A 16,986-nucleotide genomic window follows, 5' to 3' on the forward strand; every position below is an offset into this window, starting at 1 on the left:
CAGAGAAGGCCCCTGAGGACCTGATCTGTGAGGAGGCCGATGTGGACTTTTGCGAGGATCGTACGGCATCTCCCGGCCCTGGGTCCCACCCTCAGAGCCCCAGGCTCCTGGGCACCTTGGCACACAGGGAAGGTTCCGTTCTGCAGGGATGGCCATGCTAATTACCCTCTGACCTGGCCATCCAGGTCACACAGGGCAGGAAGCCTCTTCCTGTCCGAAGAGCCCAAGTAGGTGCGGCCTTGACTGGGGTGGACGCCCACAAACACGCGCTGGGCTCTCCCTGGGAAGCCGCCGTGGCCTTTGTCAGGACTTGGTGGCCGGAAGCCAAGGTGTGGTGGCCACGGAAGACACACCCACCTGGGATCTTGGAGGGACAGAAGCCACACAGTGCTCGAAGCCTGGTACAGTGCAGCTGCCTGGCACGCAGCACAGATGGGGCGCCCTGCCCCCCAGCCCATGGCCCACCCGCTGCAGGCCCGAGCATCCAGTGGCCTTGCAGGAGAGAGAACCATGAGTCTCTCACCCTCCTCCTCAGCAGCGGCTTCATGTGCTGGCCAGCAGGTTCCTCTGAAGCCAAGCCCTGAAGAATCGGGAGGGTCAAGGTCCTGGTCCATTGTTCCTCCCGTCCTCACACAAAAGAGATATGGTGGCCGGGAAGATGGTACAGCACAGAAGGCACTAGCCACTGGCACGGCTGACTCTGGTTTAAACCCTGATAGTACATGGTGTGCCGGCTGGGTCCCTGAGCACAGAGCCAGGAGAGACCCCAAAGTATGAATGTGGGTGCAGAAAGAGGGGTGATAAGTTGGGTAGAGGGGGTCATCACCGTCATTCTAGTGAAAGGAAACTAGATTTTGGTGGCGATTTTGGTGGAGCTGAGGCAGAGGTTGGATTCTAATTATGGACACTTGGAAGCGACATCATGTTTTAAGTGAACGTTGTGTTAATTGAACATAACCCTGCTTTTTGGACAGGGAGAGGGGTGCTGGGCTCACCAGATCCACAGCAAGGCTCTTCTCTACACACACAGAGACCCCCAAGAAGAGGCGGCAGGAGTGCAAACTGCTCGGAATGATGAAGTCATGGAATTTGCTTATCCATGAACGGACACGGAGAGGGTCCTGCGGAGCCAGAGGGGAGGGACATAGGATGGTCACGCTCATTTGCGGGGATTCGAGATTTCATTTGTTGAATGAAAGATGAAGCAAACCAGAGTATGAGAACAACCCCCAAAGACAGTGGGAACAAGGGCCAGAAGGACTGATCCACGGCTGGAAGCTGCCGAGAGTGGGCAGGGAGAGGGTAGTAGGACAGAGGAGGGGCCACAATGACAGTGAGAGCTGGAAACGGTCCCTCTGGACAAGAACTGAATGCTGAGAGGAGGTACAGTGATCAGAACAACGACGCCGTTTCAGCAACAGTACTGCCAGCAGGAGGAAGAAGGAGGGGAAGAGCAACAACTGCCGTAGAGGCAGGAGGGAAACGGGACACTGGTGGTGGGAAACTTGCATTGGTGATGGAACACTGTATGACTGAAACCCTATCATGAACAGCTTTGTAACTGTGTCTCATGGAGATTCAATAATCGCTTAATACATTTTTTTAAATTTTAATTAATTTATTTGCTCGAGTGGGCCCAGTAACGTCTCCATTGGAGACTTTGTTGTTACTGTGTCTGGCATATCCAATACTCTCGGTAGCTTGCCGGGCTCTCCGAGAGGGGCGGAGGAATCGAACTCGGGTTGGCCATGTTGGCCGCTTGTAAGGCAAACGCCCTGCCGCTGTGCTATCGCTCCAGCAATTTATTTATTTATTTTTTGCTTTTTGGGTCACACCCAGCAATGCTCAGGGGTTACTCCTGGCTCTGCACTCATGAATTACTCTTGGCAGTGCTTGGGGGACCATACGGGATGCTGGGAATTGAACCTGGGTTGGACACGTGCAAGGAAAATGCCCTACCCGCTGTGCTATTGCTCCAGCCCCCATTAATACATTTTTAGAGGAGGAAATGGAAACGTTCCCTGGAGCAATCCTGGAATTACAGCCCACAAGAAGAACCGGTGCCCCGGGGAATGTTGGGGTGTGAGGGGCTCCATGGGAGAAGAGCAGCAGGATCCCTTCCTTCTGCTCACCTGCTTCTCAACCTGCTCCAAACCAGCACAAAAGTGGACATTTGGGGGCCGGTGTCGAGATGGAGGGCCAGGGGGGCGGCACTCGATGCCCTGGACCTGCTCCCACCTGTAAGGCAGAGGCCACCTGTCCTGCGGGTGGAGAGAGAGGCTCTGGCCAAGCTGCTACCTGCAGGGACCAGCAGCCACCCGTCATTAGGACTCAGCCGGCCTCGTGCCCACGTGACCTGCCGGCCGGCCGCCTGGGGCCAAGCCTTCTCATTGTTTTTGCATTAAACAATTGCTTCTTTATCTGCCGGTGCCTTGCATTATAGTCCATTTACCTTCAGAACATTTTTCATTTTCCTCCCCAGCCCTTGTTTATTCCAGGCAATTCATCTTTCCTCTCCGTGCCCTTTGCTGCCACTGAGTTAATTGCCTGTTGTTTCAGCTTTCCATGCTGAGGCCCTTCCCTTTCGTCCCGTGCCCAGGAAGCTGAGCTTTGGAGAACACCGTGGCCCTGGACCAGCAGCCTATGTACTCCTTTCTCGCCTGTCCCCTGTCCCTCAGTGGGGGGGGGGGCTCCTGTGCTGGCCAAGGGGGTGTGGGAGAAGACCTTGTGGTCCCCACGTCACTCACGCCCAGAACTGTTTTCCAGCAGCGGCAGGGACACACCCAAAGGCCCACTTGGTTGTGTTGGTAGCGCCCAAGTTCCTTCCCAGAATGGCTTCTGCCTCACCAGGACACAGGATGATCTGGTGCCGAAGATGATCTCGACAGCTGCCTTCTGGAGTCCAGGAGATGGGGACGTCGATGATGGGGAGGGGGGGGATGTGGCCCCTGCAGGCTTAGTCCTTCTCTGACACGAAAACTTCTCCTGCCCCACAAGGCTCAGGCCTCTGCCCGAAAGCTCCTCCCTGGGATCCTCCTCCCTGCCCACGATCACCCACCCCTAGCCCCACTCTCCATGGACAACGCGCCACATTCCCATCCCTGAAGCCCCACAACGCGCGTTTCTAAACTCAGTTCTGTGGCTTCTGTGGGTGCAGGGTTTCCTGCTGCCCGGCTTAATCTCGGCATGGAAGTGGGGGCACTCGAGTCTGGCAAGGGGGAAAAGCAAAAGAATCGAGTCTCTCTCGGCGAGAACTGAAGACAATAATGGGAGATGCTTGTCTCTGATGTTAGAACCAAAGTTCACCATTTTTTGGCGTGAACCAAAGTGCAGCCATTTAGTTGTTAGTGACCATTGCACTACTCTGCCTGGTTATATAACTGATGGCCGAACATGAACCCAAAGACATGAACCCAAGACCACATCTTGGGAAAGGGAAAAGAACATACAAAATTTACAATTCCTGCAGATAGTACCAGCCTGGGCTGGAGCAATAGCATAGCGAGTAGGGCATTCGCCTTGCGTGCATCCAGGTCGGCCAACCTGAGTTTGATTCCTCCACCCCTCTCAGAGAGCCTGGCAAGCTACCGAGAGTATCTCACCTGCATGGCAAAGCCTGGCAAGCTCCTCGTGCCGTATTCGATATGCCAAACACAGCAACAAGTCTCACAGTGTTAGTGGGCCTGCTCGAGCAAATTGATGAACAATGGGAGGACAGTGACAGTGACAGTACCAGCCTATCAGGAAAGAAAAGGAGTCCAGGGGTTGGTCAGGCATGGAAAGAGTAGCGCAAAGGACCACCACAGGTAGCACTGACCAGTCAGCTTACAGGTGAGTTGGGGAGAAAGAGCAACGTTGTTTTTGGAGACTTAAACCCCTCCCCGCCATAGGTGGGGCTTGTACCCCGACTGTTTTTGGGGGTGTGTCAGTCTGTGACAACTCTCTCTTGAATAAAATCACGCACTCCTCCTTGTGTCCGAGTTGCGCCTGACACCGGAAGTGACTTAGCCTGCGGTTTAGTAAGGATTGCCGTGAGAACTAGTAGTCACAGGCTTTATTTGAAGGGATTTTCTGGCTGTCCTGACTCAGGCACAGGATCGTTATGAAACTCAGCATTTTTGTTTGCTTTAAGTAGGGTGAGCCTGAGGCACATGCGGCCATCTCAGAGCTGACTCCTGGCTCTGTGCTCACCAGGGGCTCTGCTGGGGTGCCAGCCCGGTGCCAGGCAAGTGCCTTCCCCCCCCCCCCGACTTCTGTCTCTCCAGCCTGCTTCCCGTTTTAGAGACGAAGAGGCTCGAGGCTCAGAGATGGCCCTGGTGGGTTGCCAGGCTGGGCCCCAGGTGGGCGGTGCTTCCTGCAGGGCCCCTGCCCCCTGCCCAGTGACCAGCTGCTCGCTGCCCAGCCTCTGAGCCGCCACAGCCCAGCTCAGCTCTGTACCCCCTCACCCATTGCAAACTCACACGGCCCTCTCAGATCTGTCCCCTGTAATGAGGGTCTCAGGTGTGCAAGAACATGTCCCCACTAAGCCACAGAGTGACCAAAGGGCAGCAGAGGGAAGCAAGGACACCGGAGACAAGGAATCCCGACTTCAGCCACTGCGAGCTGCAACTGAGCCCCTTCCGGTCTGTGTGGCAGAGCATGGGCACCTGCTTTGGCGTCTACCCCACCCGGGGCGGTGGCTGGTTATATGAGGAGGGTCCCGGTGAATCTGGAGGAGGGATGCCACTTGACTTGGTAAAGGGCCTTTTTGCAGTTTACATGTGAGGGATAAAGGACAGAGGTGGGGTGGGCAGGTGGATGCTGAGACTTTCGGTAAGAATGGCGTGCCCCCCCGCCCCAGGTGGGAATAGGTTTTGTGCATTGGCCTGTTCCCCCTGTGGCCCAGTGGCCACCATCCTCCAGAGACCAGTCAGGTTTGGGCCCTCAGTGATGAGACACATGGGGCCTCATGGGATGGAGGTGGAGCCAACCCTTTCCTCCCCACCCCAATGAGACCCCAAGTCGCTGTCCACAAACGGCTTCTCTGGCTCCTGATCAAGCTGCTTAACGGCCATGATCCCAGAGACTCAGAAACAAATCTCGAAACCCAGTGGCTTTTGGCAGAAATGCGTCAGGACCCCACAGTAGGTTACTGTTGTCAGGCCACCCCAGGGGGAAAAGGGTGCTGTCCCTCCACCGGCTCCCCTTTGGCAGCTCAGTGGCCGCCATCCACCAGAGGCCATTGGACAGTCAGGTTTGGGCCCACAGTGATGAAACATTTGGGGCCTCATGGGATGGGGGTGGAGCCAGCCCTTTCCTCCCCACCCCAATGAGACCCCAAGTCGCCACCCACAAATGGCTTCTCTGGCTCCTGATCAAGCTGCTTAATGGCCATGATCCCAGAGACTCAGAAACAAATCTCGAAACCCAGTGGCTTTTGGCAGAAATGCGTCAGGACCCCGCAGTACGTTACTATTGCCAAGCCACCCCCAGGGGGGAAAGGGTGTTGTCCCTCCGCCTGCTCGCCCTTGGTGGCTCAGTGGCCGTCATCCTCCAGAGGTCATTGGACAGTCAGGTTTGGGCCCACTGTGACGAGACACATGGGGCCTCATGGGATGGGGGTGGAGCTGGCCCTTTCCTCCCCACCCCAACGAGATCGTGAGTCGCCGCCCACAAACGGCCTCTCTGGCTCCTAATCAAGCTGTTTAATGGCCATGATCCCAGAGACTCAGGAACAAATCTCGGAACCCAGCAGGTTTTGGCAAGAAATCCCTCCAGATTTAATTGTTAAAATTTTGGAATTTCAAAATCACACGGCCACTACTGCAGCCACACGACATCATATGTTATTCTTAACCAGCAATAGAAAACGAATTGTCTACTGTTGCCTTTGCGGCAGAACTGAGTGTTGGGGTAAAATCCCAAATAATAATGGTGGGTATGGCGTTGAAATGTTGAATGTAATCAAAATACAGAGAGAGTAATTTGGAAATCATCTGGCCCACAGGTAGGGGGAGGGTGTGGGACGGGGGATACACTGGGGTTTTTGGTGATGGAGAATGGGCATTGGTGAAGAGACGGGTGTTTCACCGTATGACAGAGACTTGGACCCGAAAGCTTTGTAACTGCTCTCATGGTGATTCAATAAATAAAATGATAAAAAATGGGAAAAAAGAGTAAGGTGGAGTTCATGCATAATTCAATCAGCCTAATCAGTGGCTGAATAAATAACAGTACTCCTACATTAAAAAAAAAGAAGGGTGTGCCCTGAGCTGGGCAGTGGGAGAGACAGGTGCTACGTGACCCGCTGCACGCAACCTCTCCTGAGCCCAGACCATGCGATGGCTGTGTTGCTCAAAGCTGTCCTTCACGTTCCCCAGGGCCAGGAGCACAGTTCTCTCTCCTGGGCAGCTTAATACAAAATACTGACTCTCAGGCATGGCCAGACAATGAGAAACATTCACATGAGTTAAAAAATAAGGAGTGGAAGTGAGGGAAACCAGAACGGCAAAATCTTCTTCTTTGTGGGGAGGTTCCTCCGAGCGCGTGTGGCAGAGTTAGAGCGACTCTGCTTTGTCGACATAACCGTGACCTCAATGCATGACTCCGCCCTGGCTACATCTGCCGGAGCTTTTGCTTCGACCCCCACGTGGAAGATACAGGGCTTCCCGCGGCATTTCTCGCTGTGTCTGTCTCTCCACTGTCTGGATGCTACGACTTTATCGGGGCATGGCTGCTACCTGAGGCGTGAGTGCTTTGGACCCCCATGACATTGCCACGCAGTTAAGGTAGCAGGCACGCCCCACCCATTCCTTGTGCCAAGGGCCCTGCTCCCTTGGGGGTGCCTCTTCGTTAAGATGGGCACGGCAGAGTGCCGTCTGTGGTTGGCGCTGTGCTAGCAGCTCCTCCTGCAAACTTGGAAACGGCGCTCATATGAGAACCAAGGCCACAACACTGAGCACAGCCGCCCCGCCATGCCGGGGGGGCCTTGTTGCCTGGCCCCTCCCATCAGGAGCTGCCACGATGCCTGGAACGAGCAGTGAAATCCGTGCCAAGGCATCCTTCATCCCCACATGCCAGGAAGTGACTTAGAGTTGTGCTCTGTGAAAGCGAAGGCCGTCGAAGCTGCTGCAGTGGGTGGAGTGAATGGTGGGGTGGGCATGGGGCAGGGGCGGAGAGGGCCCCCTGCCCCCAAGGGGTGCCCAAGCTGGTTTATCAAAAGATCAGATCGGGAGAATCAGAGTAAGTCAGGCCCAAGCCTCGGTGACTGCGGCCGATGGTACTGGTAGCCGAGGAAGGGTAGGATGGGGCTGGAGTGCTGGGATGAGGGGGGCTGGCCTGGCAGTGGGGAGAGGACTTGCAAAGCCCTGTGGTGGCACAGACCAATGGAGGCTCTCTGGGGGAGACGGCCCTCGCCAGCGGCCAAGGGCGCAGGTGTGCAAATTTCTCATGTGCTTCCACCTGCCTCAGGTCACAGTCCCACAGGGGCCGTCCTAAGGAAGGCCGGCCTGAACCTGGCAGGGGTGGATGAGAGGGAGTCTGGGAAGGGCCCCTCCAGCCTCAGCAGGAGCCCGGCTCTCACCTCCCCGTCCCCCGCCTCCCCCATCGCCTCCCCACTCCCAGCCGTCGGCAGCATTTACAGGACCCCCACACTGAGCACCCTAGAAGGCGAGCGTGGCCCCTCCCCTGCAGGGGACGTGGTGTTCCTGCACACGCACCCTCAGAACCGGCTGCCGGGTCGGCCACCCCGGCCCTCTCCTCTCTGCCTCATTCCCCATGATGCTGAAATGCAAACTCTGTCTCATCCTTTCTGTCTCACCGAGGCTGAGTCACTTCCTCTCCCTGGGCCCCTGCCAGGTTGCGTCTGGGAGGACTTGAGGCCGCCTCTGGCCCAGACTCCTGGCTTTGTCAGACGCAGGCCTTCCGCCCCCAGCCCTGTCACTTGGGGTCCCCTTGATCCTCCTCCAGCAGACTTGGGCGATTCATCCGCCTGCTTCACCAACAGCGCCCTTGGGGCTGCTCTGAGCCCCGAGAACCATCAGAATGGTCTGAGCCCCGAGTCGGGGCTGTCTCAGTGGGTCTCTGGGACCAGCCCCTGCCTCTCGCTGACTCTCACTGCTCTGAGCACATGCCAGCAGCCGAGCCCCCGGTCCACCTCTCCCGCTGGACCCAAGGACCAGACGCTGCCCTTGCTCAGAGGATGGAGATGCTTGAGAGTTTCAAGACTCAGCCGGACCTGCTCGCCATCCTCGAGCCAGAGGGCTGCCAGATGCACTGATCACACAGATTGCCAAAGAAACAGGATCTGAGGTGCCAGAGGGGCCGAGAGTTGTCCCGGGTTCAGGGACCCTGCCTCTCCGGGGCGTCCTCCAATGCCCGCTGCCACTGTGCTCTGGTGCTGGGGCCGCTGAATGCTGCCATCTCGCGAGGGGATTTGCCCCGTTAGACCAGGGCACGCCCATCCATGGTGGCCCCTAAGACCAGGGCATGCCTGTCCATAGTGGACCCTTAGACTAGGGCACGTCTGTCCACTGTGGCCCCTTAGACCAGGGCACGCCCGTCCACGGTAGCCCCTTAGACCAGAGCACGCCCATCCATGGTGGCCCCTTAGACCAGGGCATGCCTGTCCATAGTGGACGCTTATACTAGGGCACGTCTGTCCATGGTGGCCCCTTAGACCAGGGCACGCCCATCCATAGTGGCCAGGCTCTGTTTCCACAGATTACCTGGATGCCTGGGAGACATGGTCTGGGCAGGGAGCGTCAGACCCACGTGGCCTGGGTGAGGGGAGGCAGCAGGGAGGCTGGTGTGAGCCCGGCAGACACTGCTTAGTGCTTGCACCCTGCCATGCCGGGTGCTCCTGTGCTTCTCGGTCACTCCCGTTCCCTTCTCTGCCTTTGGGGACATTCAGCCTTCAGCTCAGCCTGACAGGATAGTTTTTAGTCAGACGCTGGGGCTGATGATACTGTGGGTGTATGCAGAGCCAGGGGGCCGGCCATGAGGACGTGGCCAGAGCAGGGCGGAGAGGACGCACACTGCAGCCTGAGCCGCCACTGCAGGGGCGGGAATCTCTAGTGGTCTCAACTGGAACAAGGGAAGAACATACAGTGCAAAGTTACAGGAAAATAAAGATTAAAAGCAACTGAAAGCATCTATGAAAGTAAGCTGGGTTTGGAAAGGACAGTGCTGACGCTCTTTGGCTGGAGAAAAATCCTCCAAGAGACTGGGAAGGAAGGGCTGGCAGTGTGCCCAGTGGTAGGTGTTAGCACATGTATGTCATGTGCGAGGTCCTGGGTGTTCTCCCCAGCACCGCGGAGAGAGTCAAACAAGTGCACCCCTCCAGAGACTCAGAATTAAATCTCAACAAAAGGTGAATTAGCTGCAAAAAGTCCTTGGGTACATGGGTCCCAGCTGAGACCTACCCGGGTGATCTCAGGAGAGGGGTGGTCACGTCCCTGCTCTGCCAAAGCCCCGGCAACCGCACTCAGGCCCCAACAGCTGCCCTATGCCTCGGGCAAGGCTCCACCCTCATGACTGAGCTCCACAGAGATGCTGAACTGCGACATTTGCAGGAGGCAGCTGGACACTCAGCACTCCCAGCCAGCGGCCGAGGGGGCAGTGGACTTTGACTCGGCATCCGACTTGCTGCACGCCCGGGCATGCCTCTTGTGCTGTGTGACCCGGCAGAACAGCGGGGGACGGCACCCTGGAGTGGGAGCAGAAGCAGAGGAGTGAGTGTGAGCAGGCGCAGCCCCGCCTCAGCATGTTTGAGACCTCGACACCCCGAGCCCTGGAGATGGTCCAGAACGTGATGCGAGAAAACGAACAGCTGAGGGTGGATCCCATCAAGATTGAGCTCTCTGGCTCCTTAAGGCACTTGGGGTGCAGCAAAAACTCAGCAACACTCACCGCGTGGCCATCTAGTCCACGGAATGCGTGAAGGACCACACAGTGCCTTGGAGCAGGAGGAACAAGGCACATACTAAATAGACGCTCTGCTGTGTGAGAAGGCCCTGGTGGATCACTCCTTTCTTCCTTCTCCTTCTTGGTTTGGAGCCACGCCCAGTCGTGCTCAGGGCTCACTCCTGGCTCTGTGCTCAGGGCTCACTCCTCGTTCTGTGCTCAGGCTCACTCCTGGCTCTGTGCTCAGGGCTCACTCTGGCTCTGCACTCAGGCTCACTCCTGGCTCTGTGCTCAGGGTTTACTCCTGACTCTGAACTCAGGGTCACTCCAGGCAGGCTTGGGAACTGTGTGGGTATATATTCAGGGATTGAATGGCAGTTCCTGCTCTGCTCTCCCTGTTCCTTTGACCTAAGAAGTGCTGTGCCTTGATGCACTCTTCCAGGGTTGAGGAAGTTAGGATGGAAGCTGGACTCTATGCACAGAGAGGCAGCCGACAGCGACAGGAGCTCCAAGCAGACAGTATGGGGACAGAGATTAATAATCATAAATCATGAAGCCAAACAGGCTGATCCAAGCCAACCTGTAACCCGGGCGCCAAGGGGAGCGGGCCACCAGAACAATTAGTAAATTAATAATTCTCTCTGGGACTTGAAACCAAATGCATCATCACTTCCATGCTAGGTCCCCTGTTGAACCTCCTGCCTCAGAGTAGCCTGGGGTGTTGTGATGAAGTGACCACGTGTAAGCTCCACTTCCGTGCCTTTCTTCTCTTGGTTACATGAACCCTGCTTTAACTGCCAGGGAACTCCTATAAAAGTGCTCTGTACCCCTATTGGGGGCTGCAATTTTAGGTAATTGCCTAGTTGCAGTCTGTCTTGACATTAAATAATTAAATCCCCTTGCTTTCTAACCTGAAGGTTTAGTGCGCCAAAAATTAGAAAGAAAAAGTAGAGGTTGGAGGATACAGCAGGGACAGCATCTGAGACAGAGTACAATACACACAGCCAGGCCGGACTTGATCCCACATGTGGTCCCCTGAGCCCACCAGGAGTGATCCTTGAGCTCAGAGCCCTGAGTATCGCCAGGTATGACCCCAAACAACAGCAAAAAGGAGATACGACATCTTGTTCCCACAAGGGACGCCAAGATTAATATGGGTATTTACATGCCAACAAATTAATGACCTAGGAGAAATTCCTAGGAACATAGAACCAGCCAAGAATAAGTCTAAGGTAAAGGTAAAGGCCCTCCCGTTGATCATCGATTTGCTCGAGCGGGCCCAGTAACGTCTCCATTGGAGACTTTGTTGTTACTGTGTCTGGCATATCGGATACTCTCGGTAGCTTGCCGGGCTCTCCGAGAGGGGTGGAGGAATTGAACTCGGGTCAGCCATGTTGGCCGCTTGTAAGGCGAACGCCCTACCCGCTGTGCTAATAAAGATATAAACAGACTAATAAGAAAACGGAACAGTCAAAAGCCTTGGACACATCAAGCCAGTGCTGCTGTGTATGTTAATTGAACTATACTCAGGTGTGTGCCTCGGGGGATGCTTACTGGCATCAGTCTGTTGAACACAGAACCCCAGAACCAGCCAGTTTCGTGGCTGAGTTCTTCTCAGAAATCCTCTCTGCTTCTCAAAAAATACAAAGGAGAGGCAGGGAAATGGCTCAAAGGGCTTCAGGACCTGTTTTCTGCAGAAGCCCCTGTAGCAGAGGGTCCCCTAGAACCTACCCTGTGGTTAACACAACCAGCTGAGTATCACTGACATCCCTAGGCTTGATGGAGGCTCCTTTTCCCTGAGAAAAGAGAGAATATGCCCAAACACGTTTAGCAAGACCAGCTTTAGCTGATACTCCAAAGCCAGTTAAGAGCACTTAGGAAAGTACCAACATCCGTGACGTCCACAGACCTAAACATCCTCCACCGAATCCAAGGGACATTAAGATGGGTAAAATTCCATCACGATCAAGGGGGAACTTATCTGCGATGCAAGATGGAAGTCAAGAAGAACACACCACATGAACGGTCACAGATAAAAGCCTTAAGATTGTCTCAAGAGATGTAGAAAAGGTATTTGACAAAACTCAACACTTTCATCCTAGAGGGATCAGACCTCAACACAATAAAGCCGGCAGCTAACAGCATACTCGAGGATGAAAACCTGAAATTGTTTCCTCTAAGAATGTGTTTCCTCTAAGTGCCCACTCTACCTCTTTAACATAAACGGAAAGCTCTAGCCACAGGAATTTGCCAGAGGTGGTAGCACTGAAAGCATCTGAGCTGAAAAGATCCCAGCGAACTGTCCTGCAGATGGGATCATCTCACGGAGAGCTCCATCAAAAACCATCTGAAACGCCACTGAGTTGCAAGTGTGGTCAGCCTACTGAATACAAAATCAGATCAACAGCTGCCTTCCTTTAAACATTGAAGTCTCTGAAAAGAACATCCCATTGGTAGTATGGCCAAATAAAATTCCTTTTTTTTTTGTTGTTTTTTGTTTTGACCAAATAAGATTCTTAATAAAATTAAGAATAGCAAAGACTTGTACCACGAAAACTCTAAGACACCAATTTAAATAGACACAAGGAAGCAGACAAGCTGTGTGCATGGAAGGAAGAAAACTACTCAATATGTACACATTACTCAAAGCTGGCTACAGATGTGATGTGCTGCTTAGAGGGCATCTTTGAAAAACTAGCAAAGCATTCCTTTTTTTTTTTTAATGTAGGAGTACTGCTATTTATTCAGCCACTGATTAGCTGATTGAATTGTGCATGAACTCCACCTTACTTTTTTTTTCATTTTTTATAATTTTATTTATTGAGTCACCGTGAGAGCAGTTACAACGCTTTCGGCTCTAAGTCTTGGTCATACAATGAAACACCCGAACTTCACCGGTGCCCATTCTCCACCACCAAAAACCCCAGTATACCCCCCATCCCACACCCTCCCCCTACCTGTGGGGGATGATTTCCACATTACTCTCTCTCTACTTTGATCACATTCAATATTTTGACACCAGACCCACCATTATTATTTGAGATTTTACTCCAACACTCAGATCTGCTGAAAAGGCAACAGTAGACAATTTGTGGTCTATTGCTGGTTATGAATAACATATGATGTCACGTGGCTGCAGTAGGGCCATGTGATTTTGAAATTCCGAAATTTTAACACTTAAATCTGGAGGGATTTCTGCCAAAAGCCACTGGGTTTCGAGATTTGCTCCTGAGTCTCTGGCATCATGGCCATTGAGCAGCTTGATCAGGAGCCAGAGAGGCCGTTCATGGGTGATGACTTGGGGTCTTGTTGGGACAGGGAGACCAGGACTGGCTCCACCCCCATCCTGTGAGGCCCAACAAGTCTTGTCACTGCGGGCCCAGACCTGACTGCCCAATGGCCTCTGGAGGATGACGGCCACCAAGCCACCAAGGGGGAGCAGGCGGAGGGACAACACCCTTTCCCCCCTGGGGTGGCCCGGCGACAGTAACCTACTGCGGGGTTCGGATGGGTTTCTGCCAAAAGCCACTGGGTTTCGAGATTTGTTTCTAAGTCTCTAGGATCAAGGCTGTTAAGCAGCTGGATCAGGAGCCAGAGAGGCCATGCCTCCAATTATATAGCTGAGCCAGAGCTGATTTGTGGGTGTGTTTCACACATACCTAACTTTTGGCCCGTTTACTTTCTTGGTTAACTTTGCCCCAAGTTTTTGGGGTCTGGCCAAAGGCACAGCAGCAATTTGGGGGTATCTGAAAGTCTGATGGTGCCATCAGGCTGCTGATGCACTCGCCTCACAGGTACAGATTGACCTGCTGGTGGCACCATAACCCCTTAGCAAAGCATTCTTAAAAGCCACATAGAACCTTTCATGTCTTTGAACAGGAGGAGGAGCAAAGCCACGGGCGTGCTTTCTGATTGCGAAGTCTGATGCTGCCGTAACCTCATGAGGCTGCAAGTGGCATGAAGAGAGAGAGCCAGGACCGCAGAAGAGAATGAGGCTGGATTCCATCTGTGCAGAGGCCAGCGACGGCTCTTCACCCAGGGGACAAAACCACACAGAGTTGTGTCCAGAGAAAGAAATCAGACATTTTATTGACAAACCCATGGCAACTCAAAATAGACTAAAGCTGAAAAGGTAAGGAAAAGAAATAAAACTTCCTCCCATTTGACCCAGCAATACCACTTCTGGGAATATATCCCTGAGCTGCAAAAAGAGAAAAAAATACAATTAGAAATGACATTTGCACTTGTATTTTACTGTAGCACTATTTACAGTAGCCAGAATCTGGAAAAACCCGAGTGCCTGAGAACAAATGACTGGTTAAAGAAACTTTGGTACAGCTACACAGTGGAATACTACGCAACTGTTAGAAAAGATGAAATCATGAAATTTGCATATAAGTGGATCGACATGGAGAGTTTCATGCTAAGTGAAATGAGAGAGAGAGAGAGAGAGAGAGAGAGAGAAGGACAGACATAGAATGACTGCACTCATTTGTGGAATATAAAGTAACAGAATGGAAGACTAACACCCAAGGACGGTAGAGACAAGGGCCAGGAGGATTGATCCACAGCTTGGAAGCTGACCTCATATGCTGGGGGGAAAGGCAGCTGGGATAGAGAAGGAACCACTAAGTAAATGAGGAATCTAAGTGGATCCCTCCACTAAGCTTGGAGGGATCTCTCAGGATGGGAGATGTGTGCTGAAGGTAGACTATGGACCAAACATGATGGGCACTTACTACCTATATTGCAAACCATAACACCCAAAAGGAGAGAGAGTAAAAGGGAATGTGCCTGCTACAGAGGCAGGGGGAAGGGATGGGGTGGCAGGAGGGGTACTGGGAACATTGGTGGTGGAGAATGGGCGCTGGTGGAGGAATGGGTATTCAATCACTTGATCACTTGACTTCCCATTAATCGTCGATTTGCTCAAGCGGGCGCCAGTAACTTCTCCATTTGTCCCTGTCGCGTGCTAGTGTAGCCCAATGGCGCCTGTTCGCTCTAGGAACATGAAGAGCCTCAAACCGATCATTCATGATCTTGATGAAGAAGTCTGACCATCTGGTAGGTGGGCGGTCACGCGGTCTTTTGACATCCCGTGGAATCCAGTCGGTAACAGCTCTAGTCCAGCGGTCATCTCAAAATCTCATTACGTGACCAGCCCATCTGATTTTTGATGCCTTGGCAAACGAGACAGCGTCCCTGATTCTTGACCATCGAAGGAGGTCGGAACTCCGGATTCTTTCTCTCATTTGAGTGAAACGCAATACTCCAAGCGTAGCTCTTTCAATTCCTCTTTGGGAGACCCAAATAGCGTTCTCATCCTGTTTGCGTAGGGTCCAGGTCTCTGAAATGTATGTTAATGCAGGAAGAACAGTGGAATCAAAGAGATGTGCCCGGAGCCAGAGGTTCTTCGTCCTCTTAGCTATCTCTTCGAAGCTCTTGAAGGCGTTCCAAGCCGCTCTCTTCCTCCTGCGCAGCTCGGGTGCCAGGTCATTTGTCATGTTGACTTCTTGACCTAGGTACACATAGCTGTTGCATTCGGAGATGGTCGTTCCGTTGAGAGCGAATGGGGCGTCAGGAACGAGGCTGTTTCTCATGAACATTGTCTTCTTAAGATTCAGCTGTAGTCCGACCTTTCCACACTCACGGTCGAAGTCGACCAGCATTTGTGCCGTTTGGCTAATGTTTGGTGTTATTAAAACAATGTCATCAGCAGAGCAGAGGTGGTATAGTTGCCGACCATCTATCTTCACTCCCATTCCTTCCCATTCCAGTCGTCGCATGATGTTCTCGAGGGTGGCACTGAAGAGTTTCGGTGAAATGGTATGACCCTGCCAAACCCCTCTCTTGACATCAATGATTACTTCTTTGTAGAATGGTGAGATCCTGGTAGTGAATCCATAATACAGCTCACGGAGGATCTTGATGTATTGAGTTTGAATGCCCTGATTGGCTAGAGCTTTGATGACTGCTTCCGTCTCAACAGAATCAAAGGCCTTTAAATCAATGAACGTTAGACAGAGTGGCATCTTGAACTCCCGAGAAACCTCAATGAGCTTGGTTATCGTGTGGATATGGTTGATGGTGCTGAATCCTTTGCAGAACCCGGCTTCCTCACATGGTTGTCCTTCATCTAGTGTTCTGCCAATCCTATTCAGGATGACTCGAATGAACAACTTGTAGATGACAGACAATAGGTAGATTGGGCGATAGTTGCCAATGTCATGGATGTCTCCCTTCTTGTACAGTAGTACAGTCCTGCTGGTTTTCCATTGGGACGGAACCTTGCATTCAGACAGGTAGCATCTGAAGAGCCGAGCCAGCATATTGATGAGTACTGCCGGCAGGTTCTTCAGGTGTTCAGGTCTGACCTTGTCTGGGCCTGGTGCTGTTCGTTTCTTTACTGAGGAAATGGCGTGTCGGATTTCGGAAGAGAGAACATTGGAAACGACATATACATCCTGTAGAATATGGTATGTTGGCAGGTGGACATGGCTATCAAAGAGATTTGAGTAGAAGTCATGGATAATCTTCTTCATTGCCATTCTGGAGGATGTGATGGATCTATCAGGACGTCGGAGGGCAGTCATCTTGGTCTTGTAGTTGGTGAAGGACAGGTGGGCATTACAAATACTTTTCCCGGCTTCTGCCGCATCTACCAGCACTTCTGCTCTGCTCTCTTTGAGGTCTTCCTTGATCACATCTCTGCACTGCTTTGCGAACTCAGACGTTCGCTTGCGGTTGCCTGAGGCATGCGCCAAACCACGCTGGCGAATAAGCTCAAGAGTTTTCCGCTCAATCACTGTATGACTGAAATGTAATCACGAAAGTTTGTAAGTCTGAAACTGTATCTCACGGTGATTTGTTAAAATAAATAAATAAATAAGAAAGAAAACTTCTTGACTTCAGTCTTGGCAATAACGTGTAGATTTGAGGCCACAAGGACATATAGTAAAGCAAACAAACAAACAAACAAACAAACAATGTGGGTAAGGGCAACTGCAAAAGTCTTCCACAGCATGAAGGAAACCAGCACCAGAGGGAAAGGCTCAGAAGAGCATAAGTACCGCAGACCAAGGGGCACACTCTGGGGAGTGAGAG

This window comes from Sorex fumeus, unplaced genomic scaffold, assembly GCF_029834395.1.
Source record: "Sorex fumeus unplaced genomic scaffold, SorFum_2.1 ptg000011l, whole genome shotgun sequence".
Lineage (NCBI taxonomy): Eukaryota > Metazoa > Chordata > Mammalia > Eulipotyphla > Soricidae > Sorex > Sorex fumeus.